At 42.0% G+C, this 7,386-nt stretch overlaps 1 non-coding gene across 1 annotated transcript; it reads left to right on the top strand.

The window, feature by feature from the left end:
• The first annotated feature begins 4,201 nt into the window (after positions 1–4,201).
• Positions 4,202–4,302, top strand: LOC118616713. Its single transcript, XR_004956687.1, has one exon. It is a non-coding gene; the product is annotated as a small nucleolar RNA U13 (small nucleolar RNA).
• Positions 4,303–7,386: the final 3,084 nt, after the last annotated feature.

Here is a 7,386-nt window from a genome sequence, read left to right as displayed (position 1 = left end):
GATGTCAAGAAAAGGGGACTCTAGTACACTGCTGGTGGGAATGCAGACTGGTGCACCCACTATGGAAAACAATATAGTGTTTTCTCAAAAAATAAAAAATTGAGCCCTGGTCAGTTTGGATCAGCAGTTAAAGTGTTGGCCTGCAGATAAATGAGTAGCAGGTTTGATTCTGGTCAGGGGCAGTACCTTGGTTGCAGTTCATCCCGTCCCTGGTCAGGGTTGTGTGGGAGGCAACCAGTCAATATTTCTCTCTCTCTCCCTGTTTCTCCCTCCCTCACACTCTATCTGAAGATAAATAGAAAAATATCCTTGGGTGAGGATTAAAAAAAAATTAAAAATTAAACTGCCATTTGACCTAGTGATCCTACTTCTAGGAATATATCTTAGGAAGCCTGAAACACCAATCAGGAAGAATATATGTACCCCTATGTTCATAGCAGAGCTATTTACAATAACAAAGATCTGGAAACAGCCCAAGTGTCCATCAGTAGATGATTGGATAAAATAGCTGTGGTACATATACACAATGGAGTACTATGCAGCTGTAAGAAAGAAAGATCTGTTATCCTTTGAAACAACATGGAGAGACCTGGAGTGTATTATGCTAAGGGAAACAAGCCAGTCAGAGAAAGACAAATATCATATTATCTCATTTATTTGTGGAATATAATGAACAAAACTAAGCTGATGAACAAAATAGATCCAGAGACATGAAAGTCAGGAACAGACTGACAAACCTCAGAGGGAGGGGGGTGGGGGTGGGAAGAGATAAACCAGAGAACTTATATGCATATATGCACAACCAGTGGACTCAGACAACAGTGTGATGAAGGTGTGGGGTGGGGAGCGGGGAGGAGGGTGTCAATGAGGGAAAAATGGAGGGACTTCTGTAATACTTTCAATAATAAAGAAAGAAAAAAAAAAGCATTAGGTGTTGTAGAATTTTAGAATAAAAGAGAAATCATTAACCAGATGTAAATACCAGCAGGACCTGTTCTGGTGGAGAATTCTGGACAATTTCCCCCAGGGCAATACTTTTTAAGTCAGCATGGAACTTTTGGGAGTAGAGAGTATGGGCCTCTAAACTATGCCCTTAGGAAGGATGAAGAAAGATGTTCTCATGTGGTAAGGAGCAGACAGTGGCACTTGAAGGAAAGAGCACTGGGCAGACCGGTCCTCCATCCAGGCCATCTCTACTCACTTTGACCCCTTTCAGTGGACCCTGCCCCACAACTTGCACACATTCAGCCCGTTTTCTTCCTTCTATTTCCATCACCATGTTCCTCACAGACAAGTCCTTGCTGCCAGAGCAGGAAGTTCAATGCCTCCAGTCAGCGCCAAGAACCCAAGGCCTGGTTTTTCTGAACCTCCTGCCATATTAACACAACTCCCTCCTGGTGGTCTTTACTACACCTGGTGTTTCTTCTCCCATGAGACCTATTCCCGTGGTTCCTTGGCAGGGAGGATTCTGTTCCTCCTGTCACACTCGTGTCCAGATCAGAATCATGTTTCTAAGGCAAGTACAGACGATCCCACAGGGGAAGACCACTCATACTCCTCAGAGGACAGGCATGCATGCTGATCAGTCCTCCTGCTGTGGGGTCCTCAAACTCAGTCCCGCCTCCATCTGGGGATGGAAGAGAGAAAGAAAGACCCCGAGTGGGCACCTCGAGGAGAGGAACTTCAAGGGCAGCAACTGAAAAAACAGGAGTGTTCATAAGGTGGCTGAATATTTATTAAATGTAAAAATAAATATAACAAAATACACAGGAAAAATTTTCATTCACAAAGGCAACAAGAAATGGAAAAATAATTGGGAATTAACAAGATATGTGCAGGACCCAGATGAAGAACACTCTGAAACTTTATAGAAGGATGTAAAAGAAGACTCCAGTGAATAAAGAGATGAACTATATTCCTGGATTAAAATACTAAATATTAAAAAAAGTCAATTCTCCCCAAAGTTATGTTTCTATGTAATATAATCTCAATTTTAAATTTAACAAAGTAGATTTAAATTTAATTTGAAGAACATACATGTATAGTACTGGCCAAGAGACATTTTTGAAAGGAGAATAATACTAAAAATTATAACAATGAAATAAAAAAAATTAACAAATAACATACCCTGGCCGTGAGTCAGTTGATTGAGTATCATCCTGTGCACTGAAAGGTTGAGGGTTCTATTCTGAGTCAGGGCACATACCCTGGTTTTGGGCTTGATCCCTGGTAGAGACACGTTTCTCTCTCACATTGATGCTTCTATCTCTTCCTTCCTCTCTCTCTCTAAAAATCAATAAAAACATTTAAAAATTAAATACACAAATAACACAAAAATTAACTCTGCGGCACCAACACAGAAACAAACAGACCAATTGATTTGAAGTTCAAATACTAAATGAAAATACAATATGAAAATTAAAAATTTGCAGCCTCCAAATATTTATTATATGAGGAGCTCTTACAAATCAATTAGAAAAAACACATCCCAAAAGAATAAGGGGCAAGAAGATTACTAAGCAATGCAGAAAAAAAAAAGGCTGTAAACATAAAAATTAGTTACTATTACAAGTAATAAAAAAGTCAATAAAAATAAGGTACATTTTATCTGTCAATTATCAAAGTTGAAAACATGATAATAGGATTCCATTGGAAAGGATTGAGGACATGGGTTTTTATTAGCCTTTTTGGGGTAGGAGGGAAACTTGGCAAAATGTATAGACTTTTTTTTTTTTTATCCTCACCCGAGGACATTTTTCCATTTTTTGTTCAGGTAGAGTGGGAGGGAGAGAGAGAGAAACATTGATGTGAAAGGAACACATTGAGTGGCTGCCACCCACACAACCGACCAGGGCCGGGGACAAACTGCAACCGAGGTACGCGCTCTTAGCGGAACCGAACCCGGGTCTCTCAGGACCGCAGGCCGACGCTCTAACCGCTGAGTCAAACTGGCCAGGGCAAAATGTATAGACTTTTAAGTGAGCACAGTCAATCCAGCAATTCCATTTCTAGGAATTTATCTTCAAGAAATAATGTGCAGAAATAGTATATATGAATATTCAAAGATGTTCAGCATAATGTTACCTAAAAATGTAAAAAATTCAAGGAAACTTCATTATCAACAATAGTGGGTTAGATACACATCAGACAAAATACTATGCAGTCATTAAAAATAAAGGCAGAGCCCTGGCTGGTTTGGCTCAGCAGTTAGAGCGTTGGCCCGTGGACCAGACAGTCTTGGGTTCGGTTCTCGCTAAGGGTATGTACCTTGGCTGCAGTTTGACCCCAGCACCATGGGATTGTGTGGGTGGCAGCCAGTCAATGTGTCTCTCTCACATTGATATTCCTCTCTCTCTCCCTTCCTCTCTCCTTCCCACTCTATCTGAAGATAAATGCAAAAATGTCCTTGGGTGAGGATAAATAAATAAATAAAGGCAGAGAAATGTGAAGATGGCTCCCAGACACGTTTGCCTTCATATAACTATGAATCATCTCAAAGGAATCAAGACTTTATTCATGATTCCTTCATGGAGGTGCCATTGCAACCATAATTGATGTTACTGTTGGTATCTGTGATTATAGCTGGGGGAGATGTCATGACTGTCAATCTCAACACCAATTTTAAAAGACCTTTTTTCCTCTGTTTTGATAAATAGCCAACTTGATCAAATTGAAGAAAGAAAACTGTTTATTTCCTGTAATATTCAAAGTGTTGATGAGAAGACCCTCTACACAGAGGCAACGAGCTTATTTATAAAGTTGGATCCTGAAAACATGTTTGACGTAAAAGAGCTTCCACTCCACATGCATAAGGCTCTTCGACCTCCAAAAGAAGCTGTGGTCCCCAGTCCTGCTCTGCTTACCCACTGTTGAGCCCCCTTATGGTGAAACCTGCTAACACTGTCTTTCCGAACAGTCTTCTGAACACAACTCCAGGGGCTCTGTTTCCACTTTCTACATTTTTAAACACAGAAACACTTCCTATGAGAATATCAGCAATTCTTTGTGTATCCCGAGAATAATTGATTTTCCTGAAATTTGAATGGGCTCCTAAAGGTAATACCTGAAAACTTGGAAATGCTAGAAAAACCAAAGGAAGGAACAAATATTTGGATGCATCTTTGCGTGTATGTGTAATGTGTGCATGTGTGCATTCATGATTGATAAATTACTAACATAAAAAAAAAATAATGGCAAAGAGATCTTTTTGTAGTCCATAAACATGATGATTGGGTATTCACTCTCCTGTGTGAGATGTGCCTCTCAAACCTTGCTGCAACTCTGCACATTACTTGTCTGATGTGAAAAAAATAATGACAAAGACAATATATGTGATGTCTGAAAATGGTTACATTGCATCAAGTAAAAACAGTTATGAAATCCATTCTTCTAACAAATAATTATTGAGTGACTAACATATGCTAGTCAACAGCAGTGAACAAACTGAATAAAACTCCTGCTCTCATGGAAGCCAACACTTCATGATAAAATTTATAAACTGAAATGTGAGGTATGGTTCCAATTTTTAAAAAAGTAACCCTGGTCAGTGTGGTACAGTGGTCAGAGTGTATGGACCTGGGTTGCAGGTTTGATCCCCACACTGGTCGGGGCATGTGCAGGAGGCAATCAATCTCTCTCTCCTCTTTCCTCCTTTCCACTCTCTGGAAAAAAATTTTGGGTGAGGATTAACAATAAATAAATAAAAGTAAATGTAGTTGGTAGAGTATCAGGAAACACAAACTGATGTGTAGAAAGTAAGTGATTACCTCTTACTTTGGGATTTAGGGTGGTAACTGTACTTTTTTTGGGTGCTTTTCTGAGTTTTCCAAACTTTTTATAATAAATGTATATACATTTGTGGCCTGAATAAAAACAAAAAAATGTCATTTTTTGTTGTTGTTAATCATTACCCAAGTATATTGTTTTCCATTGACTTTTTTAGAAAGAGTGAAAAAGAGGAACACACACACACACACACGGATTGATTGCCTCCCGCATCCACCCAGAGAATGGAACCTGAAACCTAAGTATGTGCCCTTGACCAGAAATCAAACCCGAGACCCTTCTGTACTCTGGCCAATGCCCTAACCACTGAGCAACACTGGCCAGGGCTTTCATCTTTTTTTCAAAGAATGCAAGTAGAGACATACATAATAGGTGGCTTTTCAAAAAAAGGAATTTTTTTTTTTTTTTGTAAATTTATTCTCCACTGTTGTAGAGATGACAGGTTGGATAGGAGTGAGCTGGTGGCTCTGGAAATGGAGGCGAAGGGGCATAGGGCTTCCCCCACCAGCAGAAGTGGGTGTGAGATCCAGATAAAACAGGATGAACAGTGGGAGGAAAGCAAAAGGAACATCTTAAAGGTCTTTCTCTAATATCCTTTGCCACAAAATCACATTGATCCTGATTACAGTATCTTTCCCATGAGTCAGTATCCTCTCGTCCCCAGGCATGATGGAGACCCAGGCCTCCCCTGAGTAGCCAGGACAGACAGGGCCCTGCTGTCTTTTTAGAAATTGTATTTCAGAATTGGTCACTCATTAATTCATTACTGTTCACTTATATTCATCAAATGTCACTTTTGGCTCCTTCTAGTGTCCTGGAAATGTGGTCAAGATCATTTCCCACACCCTGAGCTGTTATAGAAGCACCACCGCCCCACCCACACTGCCATCCCATCCATGACAATCAATCTAGCCAAGTCCAAGCTATGTTTTTCTTCAAGAGAGACCCGAGGTCCCGGAGTCAGCCATGGACAGATCTTGCCCATGGGAATCAGAGTGACGGTCTATGCATGCTGACCATCCCTCATGTGGTTTCTTTCACCTGTGTGGATGGAGCTCTGTGCTGGAGTTCAGTGTTTTCTCTTAGTGTCATGGGCTACAAAATAACACAGCTCAGAAGGAGCTTAATACTTCAAAACTGTATGACACATGCAATGCCTTAGCACCAGCTCATTGGCGTTCTCCCAACCCAGGCACCACCATTATCCTGGGGCAGACTCCAAGGATGACCAGAACCTTTATGACCATGTTCCTACCCTCTCCTTCCAGTGACTTCTGTTACCCCAGTTCTCTCCTTCCATTGTCCTTACCCTCCTACCCAAGTCACACACAAACATAGCCTTGCGACTTTCCAGTATTCATGCTGGTTTTCCCACCGTGCCAGGGCCATTGGACCTCTACTGTTCCTCATCTTTCACTTCCATTCCTGTATAGCCCCCAACCCAATGCTGCCCATCCCCCACCTCCCAATCAATCACTTTTGTCAGTGCCCCGGACCTGCCCTCTGTGCTGATGCCACAGTGAATGGGGATCAATGCCCCACTCCACTCTGTGCTCATCCCTGGGCCAGCCCGGTGGACGTGGGCAGGCACAGCATGGTGGGCTGCATGCTCTGACAGAGGAACATTGAGGAGCAAAGAGGGGCTCCTAGCACAGGGATGCTTTGAGTCCAAGTTCACCCCAGAACAAAGAAGAAAATGACTCTTATGATCTGGCTGTTGTTCTTGGACCACAACTGTGGAACACATGGGTACCGGTTCCAACCAGGATGCATTAAGCTTTACCTGACTTCATGTCCCTTCTAGATGCCACACCTTTTTTTCTCCCCCATTCATAACACAACTCCCCAAAAGAGTCATCTATACTCACTGTTTCCACTTCCCCAACTCATAGGCTATCCACTGAGGTGTCACTCGATAAAATCACCAATGACCACCATGTTGCCAAATCCAGGATCCGTGTCTTTGTTCTCATCTTACTTTTTTTTTAACTTATTTTTTCTTTATTGATTTTAGAGACACAGAAAGAGAGAGGGAGAGAGATATAAACATCAATGAGAGAGAACATCAACTGGCCACCTCCTGCATGCCCCCCACTGGGGATCGAGCCCACAACCTGGGCTTTTACCCTGACTGGAAATTGAACCAGCAACTTCTTAGTGCATGGGTCGACGCTCAACCACTGAGCCACGCCGGCCGGACTCATCTTATTTTTTTTGCTCAACAGCTTTCAAGTCAGCTGAAGGGAAATCTTCTCCTCAAACTTTTCCTGTCTTACTTTCATGACCACACACTCCCTAGGCTTTCCTTCTACCTCACTGGGTGACCCTTTGTCCTCTCTTTTGTTGGCTTCTCTTCAGGAGCAGTCCTACCTCAAAATGTTGTAGTGCCCCAGAGGTGGGCAGGTCGCCATCTACACTCACTTCTCAGATGTTCCTTTCTAGCCTCACGTTGTAAGTACTGTCTATACACCAATAATAACAAAATGTTCATTTCCCAGTCTAACTGCCTTCCTGAGCTTCAGCCTCCTACATGAGCTGTCTTCTTGGCAGCTCCCCTTGCACATCTAAGTGGCATCACTGGCAAACCATAACTGTGTGGAC

The sequence above is a fragment of the Molossus molossus genome, unplaced genomic scaffold, assembly GCF_014108415.1.
Source record: "Molossus molossus isolate mMolMol1 unplaced genomic scaffold, mMolMol1.p scaffold_m16_p_4, whole genome shotgun sequence".
Lineage (NCBI taxonomy): Eukaryota > Metazoa > Chordata > Mammalia > Chiroptera > Molossidae > Molossus > Molossus molossus.
This window is presented reverse-complemented; position numbering and strand designations above follow the sequence as displayed.